The following is a 22,493-nucleotide window of genomic DNA, read 5'->3' as shown; positions in this document are numbered from 1 at the left end:
TCTCCTTTTGGGAGGCGGAATTGTGAATGCACTGGCTCTGCTGATGCCCCGCTGAGACCTATGTGATAGAGCAGCGCTGAGGTAGCTATACCTCAGTTACTCCCTTGCTTAACAGAAAATGGTCTCATCTTTTTGCAGCGAAAGGGGAATAATAAGAAATGTCCCCTCTTCCCTTTGCTTAACAGGGATGATGTGAAAATAAAACAGTTAATGTTTTTGATGGGCTCTGTCACACTCAGGTGACAGGCAAAGCAATATTATGTTTATTATTATTGTTATAGCTACGTCCCTGCGTGCTCGTCTCGGTCGCCTTCACAAGGGATTAGGATGGTCTCCCTGGGAAGAGACGACAGTACACTGCTAATGAGAAAATTCATGGGGCCACACCACACAATCATTTCGAATTATAGTTTCCCTGAGCATCGATCATGTTTCATTTAAAAATGAGGAAATCTGAGAACCTATCTTGAAAATAATGGTATGGACAGGGAAGGGCTGAGACAGACCTAAATGTCTTTTTTTTTAAAAAAGATTTATTTATTTATTTATTTATTTATACAAGAAATTGGGTACAGGCCAGAGGTGTGGGGGGCCAGAGGATTCACCAAAGACAGAGCGGGAAGCAGAACAGGCAGACTGATGAAATACACTGCTGAGGGGAGCAGCGGGCGAGACAGGAGAGGTCTCCTGTCGAGACATGGGGCACCATGTGGGACACTCACCAGCTGGCAGGGATCGAACCGGTGCTGCAGAGGCTGTGGACAGCTTCACAGCGCTGTGCTCAACCGCCTGCGCCACCAGGGGAGGCCCCAGACTTAATGTCTTAATTAATATTCTAAAAGCTGCAAAACTTTGCTTGCTCATGAGTGTTTGGTTTATATGGCTCCTGTACTGTCTGGTAGCCACTGGTCACACGTGGCTAAGAATGCATTTGAATTAAAATTAGGAGTCTTTTGGAGGGAGGAGAGGGTCTTATTGAAATGTGCGGTGAGTGTAAACACATCCTGCTTTTAAAGACTTAGAACAACAAGAAGAATATAAAATAGCTTATTCATAATTCTTTCATAGGCTCACATGTTGAAATTATATGTTGCATATGTTTATATAATACTTCACTAAAATTAATTGTAACTCTCTTTTTGTTAGCTTTCTTAATGTAGCATGGGATGACCCTCCCCTGCAGTGGCTACCAGCACATTTAAAATGACATATGTGTAGCTACATTTGTGGCTGGCATTATATTTCTACTGGACAGCCCTGGTGTAGACTTTCTTAAAAGGCAGTGGGGGTATTGCTATCAGAAATTCAGTATTTTCTGCGCAGTTAACATTCTAATCAACCAAAAAGGATTCTGATTTTATTCATATTGTCAGGAAAACTTGTGAAACACTTTGAAATAGAATATCCAGAGTGTCCTGCCTAATGCATCCCTGTGGTTATCTTCTTTGATTGTTTTAAAGCTTTTTAGTAATTCTGCAAATTATAGAAATTGATAAAATGATTCTTATAAGTGATTTCTCATATTTTCCTTTAAAAAAATGAATTGTGTCTGGTGGAATGTAATTGATCACTGCCCTATGGACAGACCCTTTGCATTTCTACCTCAATTCATCTCAGCATTTCTTATTGCCTGTATTGATGTGGTTCATCGAATCTTTAACTTATGTCAATGGCTACTTGTTCCCTTATGAATTAATAAATTTAAAATATCTTTGGTATGAGTTCATTTCAATTTTGTATGAGATGCATGATTTTATCTTTTTAAACAATACTAAAGAATTTCAGAGTTCGTGGTTGTCAAGATTACTAATCTGTGCTTTCCCCGCTGCCTTCATCATCAGTCTCTCTTGTGGCCCTGCTGGTGGAAATGCTTCTGAAGCCCTAAGAGAGAATATTAAATGTGTTTTCTATAGAAAATGCTTCACCTGATGGTCCATTGCCACTTAAACATACTGCTATACAGAGCAAACTGAATTGGGGTTTATTTTGAATTGGAAGTCAGTCAGGGAATCCTTCCACCCAGAAGAAATATTTAGTCTAAGAGAAGTTATGCCAAGTTACAAAAAATGGAAGAGAAACAGCATACATCTCTTCTGTCTGTCACCATGGCACTGATCAAGCACCAGTTATATACAATCCCTAGGTTTAGTGGCATAAACATATTTAAAAGAAAGTGCATTGTTTTGGGTTTTTGTTGCCCCCCTTCTTTGATTATAAACATTAAAATCTAGCTCTGTTCTTATTTTACCTTATGGTCATTTTCTAAAGGAACTGGCTTCCTTCCAAGCGGGGTATGAAAAGATGGATCCCGTGTTTCAGCATTTATTTCACATCTCCATTTCTCCCTGTGGAAAGAATTGATTTTAGCAAACACGAGCAAATAAAAAAAACATAAAAAAGGTGATTTCACATATTTTCCTTTTGAAAAAATTGGAAAATACTACACTTAGGATGCATGTGTATGTTTTGCTTCTTTTCTTTCTTTTTTAAAAAAAGAAGTTGGCTTTTATTAGCAGAAAGATCATTAAATTTTGTGAGCATTGGCCTCCAGCATTTAAGTTTTTACAGAACATGTGAAAGTTTACTGGTCTTGCACCAGCAGGGACATATGATTTTTATACATATGTAATTTTGAAAATGAAACATTCACTGTACAAATGCAGACCAGTCCCTTTTAAATATTAGGTTTTGTGAGCTATTTTCTTATAGAAAGCAGCCACCTTGAAAACTATAATTTAAAGCACAATTATACAATATTCCCACATATATAATTTACCCCTATATAATTATCTTCCTTTTTGATTCTTTGGGAAATTATCTGAAGAGGCTTTGTGGAATGAGTAAATCCCTCAACCCAGATATTTTTAATACTGCAATTTACTTTAGGATATAACCAAGAAAGCCAAAATATGCTGTTTTATAATTTTCAGTTATTTGAAATTAATTTCTGAAGTTTAACTTGGCTGTAAGATGTTTTTGACTTTATTAAAACTAATAAATACTTTTAAAAGTTATAAACAAGAGAATTTATGCACTTACTTCAGAATAAGATAATATTTTCTTTTACACAGTTGATTAAATAAAAATGTTTAATAAATTTTGAAAGATCTTTATGTGCTTTTTTCAATGCAGTTTATGAGTTTTGGTGTATCTTAATTCTCCTCAGTAAAATGGGGAAGGAGCACTGACATGTTAAATCTTTCATCATTATTCAAAAGTAATAGAATACTGTACTTAAAATAAAGGCAAAGTTTCATTTGCATGGCATTTATATTTCATGGAAGAGCTTTAGTCCTGACCCATTTTCCACTAAAAGGAGTTAACTATGTATTTTGGCTGCCCCTTTACCTAGGAGCTCATTGGAATTGTTCTCCCAAGCTGATCTTATTTGTTTTCTTTTCTCAGAAACAGTTTGTTGCAGTGACTACTCACAGTTAAATAAACAGAAGGATAGAAAGAGATTCTTTCTAGAGAACAAAGAGTTGGGGAAGCTGTCCCAGTAAACAGTTTTATTTTTAACTAACCTGACAATATTGCAAAGATTAATCAGAGGGTGATGTTTTTGTCTTCTCCTGTCCATTCAGGGCTAAAAAGATTTGGAAACAAAAGGTACAATTATCACACATGACTACAGCATTAATCAATAGCACTGATTATAAAAATAACACACATTATTTATGATATATTGCTTCCCATGTCAGGAGATTCTCCATTGCTAAAATGGCCATTATATATTTGAAAAATAACTAAAAAATGGGCAGATTCAGGAGGTACACAGGTACTTCAGATATTTGTAATAGAGAGTTCAGGTAATCCATGAAATGCCTGTAATTGTCAGATACATCTTCGCATTGGTTTTTATCTTAGAAGAGGAATCTTCATCAGCATTTCCAAAGTGTCTTTGACCTACCCCCTCAGAGATGATTCAGATTGCTTATTAGGAGAGCAGGATTGCTAGCTGTTTGTCCCTATAACATCTTGAGGAAAATGAAGATTTTAAGACATCTAATTGTCTTGCCTATATGATATCCAATTCAATCCAAAGACTTGTTTTCATACAGATTTTTGGCTATGTAGATAAACTTAAGAAGACAAGTTCCTTAAATAACATGCTATCTCCACTTTCTCCTTTGCAAACTTAGGGCCATCTTTCTTTCAAGCATCATCTCTTCTTATCTCTTGTCCCTTTGTCTTTCCTCTTCCTCTCAATTAGTCAAAGGAGCCCTCATGGCACTCCTGAGTTACAGAGGCATAGATAATCCTGCTATGGATAGAAAGATAGTGTGATCCATTTAAGAATGTGATCAATATATGTTCATACAATGGGTCTCTGTCAGAAATATGTCTTTAAAGGAATGTTATGTAGCTAATAAGGGGTTTATTAATTTAGAAATCCAGGACTCCAGTATTTTTAACAATAGTGTGAGAAAGTGCTTAATCATTACCAATCAACCATGATGGAGATGATATTGTCAAAGCTTATTTTTTGTTGATTCAATTTTAGAATATTATTCACAACTGACTCCAATTTCTCATTCTTCAAAGCTCTCCCTGTATCCTGAAGTAAAGCATTTAACCTGCAGGTGAGCAGAAGTTGAAGGAAACTGTAAAGGAACCTCTGAATAATGGACCGCTTGCCAGGAAAATGTGTCTGATGACCAAGGAAAGGATGTTGGAAGAGACAAAATATGGCAGATCTTTGACAGCAGTATCTTCCTGTTTCTGAAGCATAGTGAAGAATGCTCAAGAAATGAGAACATTTTGGGGACATCATTGAAAAGAGAAAACTACTGAGAAGTAAGTTGTTCAAACTAACTGCCTTCTCTTCTTGATATTTCTAGAATCTCTCTCTATATCCCACATTAACGACAACCAATACAAAAGACCAACCCTTTCCACATGTTTTGGTGAATATATAGTCTTTCCCCATAGATAGCAGAAACTAACTTTTCATTTAGACTTCACAATTTCAAAAGCATGTAACATATCATTTTCACAAAGTTGCCATAATAATAATCATTATGATGATGATAGTGATGATGATCTTAAAAACAAGAATACTGAAGTTCAGACTCTTTTCAATCAGTCAGTTAATAAGTGGTTAAGTTTATCTACGCTGCAAAATCATCAAACTCCTAATTCCTTGCTTTTCTAACCTCCTTTGGGAATGAGTGTGGGAGAGAATAAGACATGCATTTTTTAATAAATTATGGGTTTTTTTTTTTTTTGAGTGTGACCTTGGAGAAATATAACACATCACTCTGTGGATTCTTTAAAATTCTCTGCTCAAAAAATATACGTACTTTTATGTTTATAGACTTATATGACAATCACTAAATTTTGAAATGTTTCAGAGAGGAGGTTATGTGATTCTTCATTATGAAAATAAACTAATATCATCAGGCTAGGAGTTGGTATCAACCAAAATCTCACCACATTGTCGGTGGCATCTATGGAAGTCAGCAGTTGGAAGAAGAACTTGCATCACATTGGTTTAGCTGTAAAACCAGGCTGCACCAGGGAACGCTTCTCCCATCATTATTCTTTACTCCCCATCCAGTGCCTTCAGAGGTGGCTAAGAATACAGCTCGATTCAATGTTGGGTTTGAAATGTGAACTCTGACCATTTCTATATTACATTTGGAAGAGGTGAAGCAAAGAGATGTCAGAAAATCAAAAGAGAATATCAGAATCTGCTCATGATGGACTTGCTTCAGATGCCTTTCTCTATTTAGACTCTTCAGCTAAATTCAGAGATGAAAATCAGAAAATAGAACCTCAGCATCCAGTTTTATCCCAAGGATTTGGCTCCCTTTCCAACACAGACTGACTTTTCACTAATGTGGGGTTATTTTTCAACAACAGATGGGTCTGTAAGGGAGGAGAGACCTCCTCATTTGTCTGACAGCATGTGGACTTCTTCAAGCGCACATGTGGTTCTGATTGTTGTGGAGGGACCACACGACATTAATGCAATTTCCTCCTTAATGTGCCACCTTTCTATCAGCCCTGATGTTCAGGCATCCACGTTTAAGATGCAGACCTCCATCAGACCAGCACGAGTGCCATGGAGCTCTGTGGAGATTCGCCAAAATAACAGGCCAGCATTTGGGAGAGGGTAGTGAGGATGTGATTTCAATTTCATACCATCTGTCCCCAGATTTCTTTCACTACCAGGCTGGTCACTGACTTTGGAGAATAGTCAAGATGCCAGGGCTCTGGAATGCTCCGTGTGGAGTTGAATGGATCAGGCATCTCTGAGCTCCATGGCTGGTTCTTGCCATGGGGAGGTGCATGAAGACTACTAGCTGCCATTTAGCAATGAGCTCAAAGTCCTGAGGAAAGCAGTGTAAAAGCTTCAGGAGCTGCTGTCAGCCTGGAGGCTGGTTGCTCCACACATGCATGAGAGAACATGGGCAATCCAGGAAAAGGGAGCAGGAGTCATATTAGCATCCTTCTCAACAGGGAGTGTTTTTTAATTTGGGGGAGGATAAAGTTTTACTAACTATTGTCTAACTTAAACCAACCTCCAACCCTTTTCTCCAGCAAGATCCGACCATTCTAAAAAGAACCTAAGGGAGAAAAAAAAAAACAACCAAACAAACAGGAAAAGCAGCTTTTTTTTTGGCCAGTGCGTCAGAGTTTTTGTTTTTGTTTTAAATGGTAGATTGTTTTATACAGGCTCTTGAATAGTTATTTTCTTTGCGCCCAGGCAATCTGGATTAATTGATACAATAAAGGTCTGGAAGCCCTAAAATGTTGGTTCAATTCCCAACTCTGACTCAAAGAAGCTAAACGACTTGCAAGAGAATATGTTGAAAAATCAACAACAATTTTCTTATCTACGAAATCGGGTTGGGGTGCCACTGGGACTCTGTGTGGCATTTTAAAAAATTGTGTTCCAAATGCTAATTATTCACCAGTTGGCGTTCCAGAGCATGTCTCTTGACATCAGTAAGTTGATTGCTAGCAGGATGGTGATACTGGTGTAACTTTTAAATGTTGGTTTCAAAAGTAGATGTTTTCAAAATTGTAGGAAAAACAGAATAATAGATGTAGAAAAAAATCTTACGCATGAATCACAATGTCAACTTGCCTCACTTCACAAGCTACCAAGGCCCCAAGAGATTAGGACCTGCCCAGGCCACGTTATAGACACACCAGGTCGAGAAGGCTGGGCTCTACCTTTGATCAGTGGCCTAAAAACCACCTTGTCTTATATTCCTGCTTTCTCTGAAGACTGATGGGGAAAGATTTCCTCATGACATGGGTTTTTCCATGGCTCTAGATGGTGATTTGGAGGTAATGCGCAAGGGTGCTTTGGATACAGCAGCTTCCCCAAGGTACAGAACTATTGTGCCTCAGTGACAGGATTGCTAGCATCTCCTATCAGTCGCTGAAGTCTTAGAAGGCAGGAAAATAAACAAAGTCTGACAACTCTGTTCCCGTGTTATGACCTGTTCACCTCCCTGCCACTTTCAACTTGACTTCTTCCTGAATAGCCTCCATTTTATTCAAGTCAGCAGGGCTTTGAGAAACCTGGCAGTGCGTGGCGGCTGCGGGGCAGAATCCCTGCGTGGCCAGCATGTGTGGGTCCTGCTCTTTAAACTCCAGTATGACTGGCACAGAAGAGCGGAGCTGCTGCTATGATTGCCTTTAGTCTTGAAACTTCCAAGTGTCTCCTTCCTTATTCTTTTTATTTTATTTTATATTATTTTTGCATCATTCTTCATTATTTATTTTTATGTATTTATGTATGTATGTATTTATTTATTTATTCCTTTTTTTAAAGATTTATTTGTTTATACAAGCACTGGGTATAGTCAGACGTGCGGGAGGGTGAGAGAATTCACCAGAGCCAGAGCAGGGAACAGAACAGGCAGACTGACGAAGTACACTGCTGAGGGGAGCAGAGGGCATGGCAGGAGAGGTCTGCACGCTAAGTGGGCCCCTTGCCGGTGGCCGGGGATCGGGCCGGCACTCCAGAGGCTGTGGGCAGCTTTGCAGCCCTGCACTCAACCGCTACGCCACCATAGGAGGCTCTCCTTCCTTATTCTTAACCTGCTTTGGACTCACTAAACTGCTCACTCTGATAAATACTATTTCTCGAAGCACTCAGGAGCCTACTTTATTTTGGAATATTCCAAAAGGCACAGTTTTAAGAGCATGGATGGTTGCTTTAAAAAAAAAAAGTAACATAAGTAACATCAGTTTACTTTTTCAGTTTACTGTGACACAAACACTTTTGACAGTTTACTGTGAGTGACACAAACAATCCATTTAAAAATTCATTTTCAAATGCCTATTTGTTCATGACTGCTCACTGTTGCACTTTCATGACCTCCAAGTAGAAGCAACTCAAATAAATGTCTGTCAGCTATGATTGGGCAAACACAGTGTGGTATATCTATAGCACGAAGTATTATTCAGCAGTAAAAACGATGCACACGTGCTGAAATGTGAATGGACCTCAGAAAGTTATGGCAAGTGAAAGAAGCTAGACAGTGAAAAGGACCATGTATGGTATGATTCCATTTATACGAAATGTCCAGAAAAGGAAGTGTGTGGGGACAAAAAGTAGTGATTGGTGATTGAGGATGAGAAGTGCTGACCAATGGCATCAGTTTTTGGGGGTGGGGGGTGATGGAATTTTTAAAAATTAGATTATGGTGATGACTGCCAAACTCCATGAATTTACTAAAAATCATTGATCGGATACTTCAAACAAGTGAATTTGTGGAACATTAATTATTACCTCAATAAATCTGCTAAAGCCAACAACCACAAAATGGCCACCCTAGCCCCAAGCATGGGGACATCTCGGTCACTGAGTGATGTCAGGCAGGGTTGGGCCATTGGGTCGATTCAGCCTTGGAGTTTCACTCAACCTAACCCCTCCTCCTGGAGAGCCAGACACCTTCAAGCCAGGCCTAGAGCCCTTGACATGATGCAACAATTTACGAAAACAACTGGCTGCCCTTGTGAGGTGAAGTCTGACAAAAGCTCAGTTCAGGGACAAATGCATTCAAAAGGAAAAGCCCATGGCAGCAGCAACAATTTAGATCTGCAATTAAGACACTTAAAGTGCTTAGGGCTGACAAGGAGTTAAAGTAACTATTGATTCAGTTGTAAAATTTTCAAAGACTTTGTCTTAGCCTTGCAAAAGGGTCTTGCACAACCACAGGGCTTTATTTATTTGGGCATTGTTATTGTCTTTGATATATTTTCTTTTTTTCCCCAGAAAATTTCCAACCAACTCTCAGGCCCTTAGCAGGGGAGAGTAGAAACAGGTCTGAATAATGCATTGAAGATAATTTCAAAAAATCACCCTCTAACGAGTACCATATTCCCTCCAATTTTTCCTTATATATGATTCACCATTTTGCAAATACTGATGTATAAAGAATGCATTGAATGTGGCAAAAGTTGAAGATTGCCCCTGTGGATAAGACCTAATGGACACCATCTTCAAATAATACATACAGCTCAGCTCCAGACATGTGTATTCAATTTAAAATAATTCAGCAATCATGTTCAACCAGAACCTGATTACACAAAATGGGACTTTTTAACTCCCAGGCTTGGATCAAATTTTGAGGCCACAAAATAAAGAGAGGGGAGGGAGATAATATGCACCATGTTTATATGTTCCAGATACTGTGATTAAATGATCCACACACAAATTTAACTGTTTCTTTGAGCTTATCAAGGCACCTATGGCCATTTCCACCTGTAAGTATTTGCCTCACCTTTACGAGGACTGTGTCAAATGGTCTGAGAAGCTAAAGGAAGGAAGCTGATAATCAGTTGGATTCCTGTGTCATTATTGTGAATTCCAAAGCTCTGAACTTTGGAATTCATCTCTGCTTTCCTGGAGGACTAGGGAAGAGGAGACAGGACTGGGCTGAGCCCTAGCATGCTGTATCCCAGGTGGCTCCAGGAAGATGTCTGCTTCCCTTTGATTTTTTTCCTTTGGTGTCCACTGCTTCCCTTCTTTCTTATGTAACTCTGGCCAGTCTCCCTCCCTCCCACCCTCCCTCCCTCCCTCTCTTCCTCCCATCCTCCCTTCTTCCCTTCCTTCCTTCCTTCCTTCCTTTTTATTAATTTTTAAAATTTTTTACATCACTGTTCATTTTTAAACAATATTTGCTTCCCTCCTCCCCCTCAGGTGTAGTCCCCATAGGGTTCCCTTCCCCAATGCACCCGTGCACAGTCACCTCAGTCCTCTGTGCTCCTCCCTCCCTCCCTCTGATCCCTCTCCCTCCTCCTCCCCTGCAGGATGTCTCTGGTTTATAATTGTCTGTTTTTGCTTTGTTGTGATTTGTACCATTATTCACCTGTAGCAGGAATATAGGGGAAACAAATAAGATATCAGTCCAAAAAAATAATAACAGTACAAAACACAACCATTCTCCTTTCTTTAGGCAAGTTGGGCCTCTGGCTCTGTTGTGATTTCTGAGATACTAAGAAGTCCCTAAATCCTTCTCTTTCGATAGACTCCCCGATACTTGAACTGTTATCATGATTAGATACTTAAGAATTCAAAGCTCTTTGATCTGAAGAAATAGCTCAATGACTCCCAAGCAAAGGTTTCTAGTGACAAGATTGCTAGGTAAAATATAAACAATCAGTTCAATTAAAATTTCCAATATGCAACAAATAACTTTTAGAATATATATGCACATTCAAAATTTGGGTCATACATATAGTATAAAATTGTTTGAAATTCAAATTTAGCTGAATTCAAATTTAGCTGAATTTATCTGAAATTCAAATTTAGCCCAGCGTCCTCTACCTTTATTTGCCAAATCTGACAACTCCATCTATAGTGACTGCCAACGTATGCGATAGAGTAAGGGATGTATTGAGTGGGAAGTGTCGGAAAACTGCCACCTCTACATCATTGGGAAAAGGTGATGGGCCAGTTCATTTTACCCAAATTATTAAAGGTTCAAGCCCCAGGACTGATGGTATGAAAATTAGGCAGTGTAAACCTGAGCATACTAGAAATTAGATTTTTGTTTGTAGGTTTAGTTTTCAGTGAGATGGCCATATTTGGAATGGGTGCCTTTCTTTTTAAATTGATACTGTTTCTACTTTTTCTTTTGTTTATTGGCCTTATGGGTATTTTATGAGTTAAAAGAAGAAAGCAAGACCATTTTGAGCAGAGGAGGCTAGTACTGCTGTTGGGGTACCCACAAACTGGAGGTATTACTAAAAATAAAACAGCAAAATTTGCAGGTGCTTTACTCCCACTCCTCCAATCTTCCCCAGGAGAGAAGATTCAATATCATCCCTTTAATATCTTCACTTTGAATCACTTGCACATCAGGTGGGAGAGAAGAGGTGGTTGGGATGTCAATGCTCCAGGAATTCCAAGTAAATTGCCCAGTCCCCACAATCTGCCATTGACGTGAAGATCAACCATCACTTATACTGGGACAAAAAAATTCAGTTGAAATTCACTGCTCTGTTATCTCTAGAAGGGGAAACCCAGAGTTGAATTTATCAGCATTCCAAGATACAATTTACTACTCTGTGATGGAAAATGTCCCTCCTATTAAACTCACATATTCAAGAAGAAATGTCTTCCCTTCATTATCTTTAGTGTCTACTCCATGTCACACACACTTGCTTCCTGTCCTCAAAGGGCTTATAGTTCAATAAAAAGGGAGGAGTATTTTATGAGATTAGGATGGAGGACTCTGAAAGTGATTCAATGGGCTGAGAAAGACCAGAGAGAGGCTGAGCAGGGAAGAAAATGGACCAAACATCATGGAATGAGAATAGGGGAGTAAACAGATTGTGAGTAGGACCTACCATTGAGTAGAAAGCAAACCATACCAGTTATCTGAGGTATGGAAAATTTGGCTGACTGTGAAGTGTTCAAAGTAGATGGGAGTTTTCTCTTTACATCAGCCATAAAGGCAGATTTGGGACATTGCTCTGAGCTCTGCCTGGGGTCTTAATCTTTGCTGCACCACAAGTCAGAGAAAAGGGAGACGAGCTTTTGTTTTGTTATATTTGAAGGTCAAGAATCATGTTGTGGAGTAATGCAGAGCTCCTTTAGATATCTTTGGATCTTGGTTACATAACTCATTTTATTCTTCCTTATGTGAACATCAGTGGCAACAGATTTCCTCCCCCTTTAGATGGTAAATTCTCTAAAGATAAAAGTAATATTCCATATGACTGTCTTTTAATGGCACTTTGCAGTGTTTGATCCATCCTAGGGGCTCGAGAAATGTTTGAATGAATCAAGAGAAAAAACAAAAAAGTTTTATTTTGCTTGATTAAAAATAATACAAAAATAAGTAGTTGCCACTGATGATACAACTATCTCCTATGAAAGTCTTCTCAAATGAAGGCTTTCAGGACAGATCAAAAGTCAATTACCATATGAGTTTTTCAGTAGAAAGCACCGCACACACTCACTCCACGGCATTATAAAAGTAACTTGTGAATTTAAGAAATGAAAAAAAGCAACAGATAGCCCATACTCAGTTATGTTTCTAAGACCAGAGAGAATATGAATAAATGAAACACAAAATATCTTCAAACCACACAGTCCCAAGACTTCTTTTGTTCCAAAAGCTGTTAAAAACATATGTTAAAAACTTACTGGTTTGTGAGCCTTTCTTCCCCTTATTTTGCACAGTTAATCTTTTGGTGGAAGCAGAGTAGTCATGGATAATATAGCATTCCATCAAATGTAAAAGGCCACTGGTTGTAATATGCAGAATTATTTTTGGTGCCACTAAGAAAGAAAAAAAATTTGCCATGGAAACAACCCAAATTCAGAGATATTATGATGTTGAAAATGAGTGTCTTGGAAACTAGGAAATACAAACATTGTGCCTAATGGTTAATCCAGGACTATGTATGCCGTAAGTGGTCAACAGCATTGTTTTTTGAATGAGAGAGTAAATAAAGATGGCTAGAAATCCCTGGAGTTTATAATGCCTAGAGTCAGTTTCTGAGAACAGTGAACCAGATCTCTTCTTGCTTTTTTAAGTAATCACCAAGAAAGGGCAGGGGAATGTTCTCTGATTACTGAAAACAAAACAAAATACAAATGAAAAACTCATTTCAGACTGCATCCTGCCAATCCACCCCAGCAGAGTTGGGCCCTGTTCACCAAGGGGATGAGTTTCTCATCCCATCTCTCATCTCTCATGCCTGCCCCATAAGGGATGTGTCTCTGAACAAAGAAGGAATGGTTTTATGGAAGAATCACACTGAAGTTTGTAAAAAAAAAATGTGCAAATGAGTACGCGTGGGTTAAGGAAGGCAGTGGATATAACTATGTAACAGAGCTAAAAGTTTCTTTAAAAAAAAAAAAAAGCTTGCTGGGATGCACAAATATATCAGAAACTAGCACATGGTCATGTCTGAATCCACAATTGCAGCTTGAGACTCTGTCTCCTCTCTATGATAAATATGGGTAATATTAATGTCATCTCTTGAGTCCCCCAAAATATAGCTGACTCTGTGCAATAGAGCTGGTCAGGCTGCTTCAGGTAAATCACACCTGCATCAGCCCTCCGGGTACACACAACCTGAGGAGCACCGGCAAAGTCGAGGGGTGCACCTGATAGACTGGGAACACTGCTATCTCTTCAGAGCAGTTCCTATTTGAGTTTGTTTTCTACCAATAATAAGCATCTATTTTCTGATATGGACCTCGTTATGAAGGTCAAAGTTTTTGAATCAAAAAGTTGTTTCAATTAAGAATATAATTCTGCTTTTGGAAGAATGACTTGCCTTCCCTCCCACCTATTTATTAAAGATAACAGGTTCATTTTTTTGTAAATTATTAGCTAAATTTAGAAATTTGATCAGTTTCAAATTTAGCTTTTTGGCAATAATGTTTTATTTTTAGGCAATAATATTTTATTTGTGTGCCTTTCTTAACCTTCAAATTTTTGTGAGTGTGTACTTTTCAATCCAACCTACATCGATGGATAAGTCAGTGTTTTCATATGAAAGGATGGGCGATAACGATGCCGAACAGAATTCAGCCAGACGATGGGCAAGAGGATGCCGTTGAGCCTCAGAAATTCACTGGGGTGCATCTTAGTGCTTCCTTGTCTAATGATCCCTGGAAATGGAAAGCTGAGGTGCCCCAATAAAGTCACAGCCATCAAGCACTCAGATCATCCTGGATCGAAGGTTTGGGCATCTGATCAGATAAAAACCTATCTGATGGAGGTGCCTGCAGAGGGTAGGAGGACTCAGAAAGAGTGTGGAAGCAGGTATTGATGCAGTGACAGGGCTCTCTTTCTGCCCCACCAGATAAGTATCCCTAACAAGTTTGTTTATTTAACAAGTTTGTCTTCTTGCATTCTAAGGAAAAGGAAGGACATCCCTAAGAAGATAATAAGGAAGTTAAACAGCAGGTGTTAACAAAGCAAGCTGGCAGCCACCCGAAATCTCCATATGCCTGCATCAGAAGGATGTGCAGGACCCTTCCTATCTCCCCTTTGTAGACCCTTGTCCATCTCTCCCACCCCCCTTATTTTCACTCATTTGTATAAATACTCCTGCACTGTGCCAAAGAGCAGGATGATGGTCTTTTAGATATGAGTCTGCTGACGTCCTCAGTTTGTTAACAAATTAAACTACTTTCCTTTTCCTCAAACTCTGTTTTCTTTTATTGGCTGAGGGAAACAGAGGCTGACATTTGGGATAACTATGACTTCCTAATTGGGCCTCCTGGCCTGCTACAGAAGTGGGGATTGAGGTAGGATCTCCTATTCTGCTTCTATTTCCTTTAGTGTGGAAAAAGAAAAGAAGCAGGAGAGGACCTTCAAAGCAGTGGCCATTGCCATCCCAAGTCTCATAGAAGGGTAGTAATGGGGGGGGCAGGATCAAATAAATCCCACCCCAGTGGTGTTTCTCATCTACTCTAATCTCTTGGTGTGAATTTTAGCATGTCTGTTGTCCTAAAGGCACTTGTTTCTCCAGTCAACCATTAATTCTCACAGATGGTGTAACCCAAACTCTTTAAAATGAGTAAAGACATTTCCGGGACAATAATTTGACAGTATTCTATTTCTATAGATTCTGCAAGTCATGATTTTTCCTTCTTATTCCTTCCTTCACACATTTTACCTTCTCTTTGGGTCTTCGATGTTTTGAACTAGAGGTGGACATGTTTGGAATTAGAGGTGGACATTCCCTAAGTTTTTAAGAGAACATTTGAAGATTGCTGTTTTAATCAGGCTAGGTTTTGTACTAGCCAAGAGTCCTAGATCTCCTGCTAGTTCCTCCTTATAAAAATTTAAAACTCCATTTCCCCAATTGCATGAGGGATCCTAGAATCTGCAGAGAATATCCATGTGTGGATGTACAAAGCAAATATATTTTTCAACTGTTTGGATAAAATGTTTTGTTGAAAGAGGACGATAAAGAATGCAGAGTGGAAAGGGAGGTAGAGTTTACAAAGGGAGTGGGAGAAATAAAAGGAAATGGGAAGAGTCTGTGGTGAGACCCAGGACTGAGGAATGGAAAAGTGGAGGTAATTTGGGGTACAGACCACTTCTGGTGGAACCATGTCAGTACTGGGTCATCATGAGTTAAGCTTGAGGGTCCCCACGGTGAGGCAGGAACCTGAGGGAGAGGCAGCTCAAGAAACAGAGGTCAGCTCTGCAGTCTGGTTGTGTTGGGCCCCACCAGCTCTGGGCAGATGTTTGGAACTAGAGGGTTTGGGACATGAATCATCTCAGTGAGGCACGTGAGAGGTTGCTTAGCTTTTGAATGGGCTAATTAAGCACAATAAACACTCTAGTAAAATGACAACATATTGAAAAGATGAAACATAATATCCTAAGATCTTTCCAATAAAGCAAATGCTGTTATTTCATAAAAGGACACGTCTTACCCTTTCCTCTTGATAGGTCAAGAACCGATCATCTTTGAATAAATGACATTTTTCTCCCAAATGGGCATTTCATAAATTTATAATCTCCCTCTCTCTCTCTCTCTCTCTCTCTCACACACACACACACACACACACACACACACACACTTGGTATCACTGCCTTTGTTTCTCTAGGTACATGAAATCTTGTTCATGAACCTGCACTTAGAAATATGCAAATGGTCTAAAGTTAGATATTTACTACATATCGCATAATGTGATTTTTTAAGTATGTCAGAATAATGCATATAAAATACATAACATATATATCACTTAAGTTCTGTCTTCTAGGAGGTTCCTTACTAAAATCACTATTGTCTCCTAATATGACACACTAATATATATATTATGTACATATAGAGAGTTATATGTTGCGATGTATGTCTTACATAATTATATGCTGTTATATGTCACAAAAGGTGGTTTATCAATTGTAATTTCAAAATATCTAACTCAAAATATTTGAAATATTTGACAGAGGAGGCATCTGTATGGAGCCCTTGCTTCAATGTTGTAGGAGAGTCAAGATAAAGTGAGACTGAAGAAGGGAACTAAAATGGCTGCAATCTCTTGAGACAGCATGGCAACATTGGGAGACAAATACGTGGGTCTGATGAAGCCCAAGTACTCAGGAGTTTTCATTGCATTATTGAGAAGCCGACCCAGGTCACTTAAGCAAAAAGGAAATAAATGGGCTGTAGAACTTAATGATCCCAGCATAGCTCACACTAGAAGTTAAGACAGTGTTAAGACTCCATTTTTTTTCACCTCTTGGCTCCAATCCTGCCCCATTCTGAGGTTCCATGGGGACAGGATGATTGCCCATAATTTCTGCTCCAAGTCCTTACCTCTTACTTCACTCATAACAGTAAAAGTAATTTTCCAGCCCAGGGCTCTGGTCAGACCACACGCTCAGTTCTAAACTGAATGCGTGCTCTACCCTGCCAAGCCCAAGTCACACACCTTCTCCTTAGAAGAATATTAGAGTTGTACCCAAAGAAAGGTGAATACAGATGAGCAACCAAAAATAGTCCCCAATTCACCAGGTGTGTGGCTGTTCATGGGTGGTCAGTCTGAGAGATTATACTATGTTTGTGGCTAGGGTTAAATGCAGGTGGTGCCCCCAGGGAGAGACTAGTGCACCATCCTAGGTCTCTGCCAACAGGCAAGATGCAGGCACTAGACTCAAGGGGTACAATGTTTATTTAAGAGCAAGAGGAGACTGAGGGAGCAGAAGATGCATCTCCTGCCATCTCTGGTGCTCCTGGGCCTGGGTCCGCTCTGCTGCACGTGGGCAGTGTGGCCGCACAGCCCTCTGTGTTGCTGCCTCTCTACTCATTGATGAAATGAGGATGAAAGCAACAAGTCTTAGTGTTGTTTGTTATCATGTATGAGTCTTTAATGAGGATTGAATGAGATCACATGTAAAGTGATTAGAAAGGTGTCTGCCCTTTTGTAGAGAAGTGATTTTATCACAGGGAGAATGATGTACCATTCTCTGACCTGAGCAAACTAGTTCATGTTTCTGAGTCTCAGTTTCTTCTTCTGGAGAGATTAAGTCAGGTGCTCGAAGGTGTCTGGGAGCTAATAGTCTCTGGCTGTCCTTGCAACTGCAGTGACAGGTTTGCATTTGAACTTGAAAAAGGCCCCTAGCCCTCGTCCCCTGCCCCACCCATTGGAAAGCAGGAGACTCAGTGCTCAAATGGAACCAAAGTTCCTTAAGTGAAAGAACTCACCTCAGGGTCAAGCATTATCCAAAGAAGTCTCATGAGGAGCCATCTTCCAATTCTGAGAGAAAAAAAAGAAAGAGCAAAGCTGTCTGATAGCTCTTGAATTTACACAAACCAGGTCTGCACCCGCCTTCTTTTTGAGCATCTCAAGCCAAATGAATTCTCCATGTCAGCAGAATTTTACATATGCTATGCAAAAGCACATCACTGGAACACAGAGAGAAGACATAAATAATGCAAATTGGGCATCCATCTGAGCCCTGGCTAGATGAAGGGGGAGGGCCCACAATTAGCTCTCCAGCAGACAATGGTCACTGAGGAAGCTTCTATGGCAGATTGCTAGCTAAAGGGGCACATTTACAAGGTGGGAATACAGTGCTTGATAAATAGTAAGGACAAAGAAAAAATGTGAGGAGCAGAGAGACAAGGTGGGGAGACAAGGTCCAACGGCGCCTTGGACAGCCTGACAGACATATAAGCGCTCAGAGGCACAGGGCAGCTCTGGCTCTGAGCAAGGACAGACGTGGAGACATCATTGTTTGGACCTTCGCAGTGAAGTCTCCATCAAGCTGTTGATTCTGTTTGAGCCTAAATTACAAAGGGCTGTGAATTATACATGGAAACTTTTCTCTGCCTGTCCCTTAGCAGATGGCAAAGCCATGGTGGCAAATGAAATGAGCAGGCTGCCTCACGGAAAGAGCTCCTGCCTTCCCTCCTGCCTGCATTCAGTCTGCATGGGGTAGCAACGCCAGGACCATCTCTGCGAGGTTTTTGGGTCATGAACAAAACAACCATAAACAACAATGAGAATCAGCCTTTTTCCTTCTGTGGATTTAAAAGACAACCTTCTTTTTTGAGGAAATTGCCAACTGATCATAATTCTTGGAGGCAGGTGTTGAAGTAGGTGTGAAGTGAGGTGTGTTGCTTCCTTCCCATACTCCCAGCTCCCGGGCACCCCATGGACTATGTTATAGCTTTTCGACAGTTCACCACTTGGCACAGATGCAGCAGCAGATAGGGGCAGAAAATCAGTCATGGCCCGAGTGAGACCTGCTCCCCTCTCGGGAAGCACCCTGGCCCAAACTAACGGTTTGTGCTCAAATTACAGTGAACCACAGTTCCTCGGAGGATTCCCAATGAGGGATTCAGCTGAGGGAGCACCAAGCAGCCAGCACAGCAAAACCCCAAGAGAACAGCGCTCACTCAACAACCATAGGCAGGGAGAAGGGGAGCCTCCAATGATTGGCAGGTTTCCGGAGAGCCAGCTAGGGTTGCCTTGAAGTCTAGGTTTTTGGGAAACAACTCCCCAGACTTGTATCAGAGGGGAGTCGTAGCCCAGCAGATAGATACGCAAAATCATAATAATCATTGCAACAGCTATAATAATGGTAATCATGGTACTAGCTATAATCATAACACATGCAGAGTAGGGCACTGGGTGCCCACCACTGTATTAGCAACTTTACCTGCACGTTCTTTTAATCCTCAAACAAGATGTTGAGGTAGGTACTACTAGTAGCTTCATTTTAGAGGTGATGAAGTTGTGGTATAGAGAAGAGAAATATATGCAAAGGTTGAGGTAGTAGATTGGATGCCAAAGTCTCCACAATCCTTCACTCTTCCCATTATCCACACTCTGCAAAGTGATTTTGCAGCTTCTTGCTGGTCTCAAGACTTGCTTTTGGCCAGCAGAGTGAGGCCTTGCTGTCAGAGTCCCAGCACTAAGCCTAGACCTCCTACTCTTTCTCTTGGAACCCTGTCAGGATGATGGGTGAACAAACCAGGAATGAGAGACCAGGGAACCAGAGAGGTACTAGCCCCACAGAGACCCTCCTAGATTGGCAGTGTCCTGCAGACACTTGAGAAGGTCCAAATGAGCTCAGGAGAGCCTGGCCCAGATTAGCAAAGCCACCAAGTTGATCTATTGATCTGTAAGCAATAATAAATAACTGCTGTTTTAAGCACCAAGTTTTTGATTTTTTTGGTTTTAGTTTTTGTTACATAATTGAACCAATGACCCAGGTAATACTAACATTGCAAATCAGCTTTCTTTATTCCAAAGCCTTATCTTTGCTTTTCAACCTCTCATCTGTAGTGGCACACTCCTCTGTTACCGATCTCACTTATCAACACTGTCTTCTCCAATTCCACCTTTCGCTTTTTAGTAGGTTCCTATAGCAGACATTGCTGTCCGCCCACTGATTTTCCTTTGCTAGCAAAAGAATAGGGATCCCAACTCTAGGGGCAAATCTTGATTGAAAAGTCAGCAATGATGGCTGCAGCCTCTTCATCAGCCATTGAGCAGGAGTGAACACAAGCTATTTCTGACCAAGGGGAGCCAACTGGAGAACTGGGGGAAAGTGTCCTCTTTCAGAGAACAGAAACACTGGAAGTCTCTGATTTTGTATGCTGCCCACCATGATGCCACAATGAGGGGATGTGAGGCTGAAGCAAACTCAGGAGGGCAGAACACAGACATGGGAGAAACACCGGTCCTCAGATAGAACCATGCATGGGGTCCGTTCTGTTCTTTTGAATGTCCTCTTTTGCTTAGTCATTTTTATTTCCTTTAACTAAGGGCCAAAAGCATCCTAACGGATAAAATTCTAATCCATCATCAGTAACAAAAGTATCCCAGTGGGTAGAGTGCCAATCTTTAGTAATTAAAGGATCCAGCTTCTTGAATCCTTTATTCCTACAATAACCAAAGAAAAAGTTCAGAAGTTGCTGAAGCTGATTCCCAGCATGCAGGCCCCAGCTTCTTGTAGCCCCATATTTATGACCCACATCTGGCCCTGTGAGCTGACTCAAGGCATAAGTAGCTGCCTTGGGACTTAGAACAGGGTGACTGCAGGATGGGAGTAAAGGGGGAAGACTTTTGGGGTTCCCTGGGGAGCATGACTGAGGGATGATCTTAGATCCAAGGAGTCAACAGATGTTCAGCCAATGTGTGCCCTTGTGGATATTCTCCCTTAGTTGGTCTTGATGTTTCTTTCCATTGTGGTACTCCCAGGAAGCATGAGGTACATGCCTTGATTCAGTGATGACACTTAAAATACTTAACTGTTATGGTCAATCAAAACAAGGCCCACTATAGTGCTGGGGCAAGGGGTTGGAGGCCACTTTTAGCCTTCTTCAACATCATAAGGCAGTTGAGGGTTTTGAGGGGGGAAAGGGTCCTTGAGGAGGGGTCAGGGCAGAGAGGGGAGCAGATGGACACTGTGGGGCAGATGCATGGGCAGTCAGGACGAGAATCTTCCAACTAGTTTGAACTTATTTTCCAAAATTAACATAAATTTTAACAAGTTGATCAGTCAGATAGGGACACACACAATTAATTTATTCCAATATATAGTATGTCTTATGTGCATCTGTATGCTGGACCAACCTGGGGACCTCAGAGTTCTGAGGCGTTGTGATGCTGACCCATTTGCATGTCCTGGGGACTCAGAACAATCCCCAGGACACAGACCCTTGCAACACAGTTGGATGAAGAACAGAATCAACAATATAAGTCCTCAAGAGCTGTTGTCTCCATCTACACTGTGAATAAGGAGGAATCAGACTGGTCACAGCTACTTTCCTCTGAAACAATTATTTCTTTGCGACAGAGTCATGGAGAGTTAAGGTGACCTCTGATGTCCCGCCTTCCTTTGCCCTGAGATAGCTGAAGATTAAACTGTCTCATTGAGGAGAGCAGATGGCAGAGGGAGCTGGGGGTAGAGAGCAGCCCTCTGTGTCTTGCAGGCCTTGGAGCAAGCTGTGCCCAAAGCTGCCAGGCCTCCATCATCATTAGTGATTCAACAGTACTCATTTGACTGAAAAAGGGTGCTGAGAAAGGGTGCCAGGGGCCTTGCCCCACACAACCTTGCCCTGGGGAACTCCCCAAATAAGTCTGGAATCCCATGACTTGGATCCTGTTTCCTTCTTAAAGGGTTTGTGGTGTCATTCATCTCTTCCCCCTGCCCCCCAAACACCCACCATGACAGGGGTTTGGGGACTGTCTGCTGAGAAGAGAGAGGGAAGGAATAAATAAATGAATGAGAGAATGAGTGAGTGGGGTCATCCTCCTTTGCAAGTAGTTTTGCTAAAAAGAATATGAAATGAACTTAGGAGTCAAATTCATTTAGATTCACATCCAGGCTATTGATTTCAGGCAAACTCCTTACCTTCTGTAAGTTTTCATTTCTTATGCACAAATAGATACAAAAAAAATCACAGCTAAGGGCTCACAACTCATGCAAAGTGAGTAGTGTAACACTTAGAAGTGCTCAATAAATTGTGACTACTCCTGTTGTCTTTGTCTTTTTTGTATTATTGTTCTCAAAGTCACTACTCAAGAGACACTGTGCATGCTTTAGAATGGACTAGTTTGAGTTTCTTCACCTAAATGATGTCCAGATAAATCAGTATATAAATGGTCTACTGAACTGTCTCTGTCATCCATTTATAGCTGTTAAACTTGCATCTACCAGGACTAGGAAGGAAGATCCATGAGAGAATGCAATGTCCAAACACAATGGATACCAATTTTAATTTATCTTCTCCCTCATAAGCTTTGTGGAGTATTTACAGTGTGTCTGGCCAAGAGCAAGGCTCCTTCTCATCTTTATCTTATTCCTAATTTCTAGCATAGCCAGCGAAGAGAATACCGAGGTAATCCTCACTTTGTAGATGAGAAAACAGAGGCCTGGAGAGGCTGAATGGGAGCAGAGGCATCATGGACTTGGTGTTAGTTTCCCAGGAGACAGTCTTTCCGCCCCTTAGGTGTAGCAACTTTTGGTTTTGCTGTGATTGGTTGCATCACCAGCTCCAATGAGAGATTCTAATTGGTTGAAAAC

The 22,493-nt window shown here is 40.6% G+C and overlaps 1 long non-coding RNA gene across 1 annotated transcript in view; it reads right to left on the bottom strand.

Moving 5' to 3' along the window:
• LOC119248918 (uncharacterized) overlaps positions 1–17,697 on the bottom strand; it is a 40,707-nt gene extending 23,010 nt beyond the window's left edge. The window contains exons 1-4 of the long non-coding RNA XR_005126014.2: positions 17,659–17,697; positions 12,623–12,757; positions 3,525–3,586; positions 2,249–2,345 (exon numbers count right to left, since the gene is read on the bottom strand). This is a non-coding gene — a long non-coding RNA (uncharacterized LOC119248918). The remainder of the gene's footprint in view (positions 1–2,248; positions 2,346–3,524; positions 3,587–12,622; positions 12,758–17,658) is intronic.
• Between the last annotated feature and the right edge of the window lie 4,796 nt (positions 17,698–22,493).

The sequence above is a fragment of the Talpa occidentalis genome, unplaced genomic scaffold, assembly GCF_014898055.3.
Source record: "Talpa occidentalis isolate TD23 unplaced genomic scaffold, MPIMG_talOcc4v2.1, whole genome shotgun sequence".
Lineage (NCBI taxonomy): Eukaryota > Metazoa > Chordata > Mammalia > Eulipotyphla > Talpidae > Talpa > Talpa occidentalis.
Note: the sequence above shows the minus strand (reverse complement) of the source record. Positions and strands in the feature narration are given on the sequence as shown.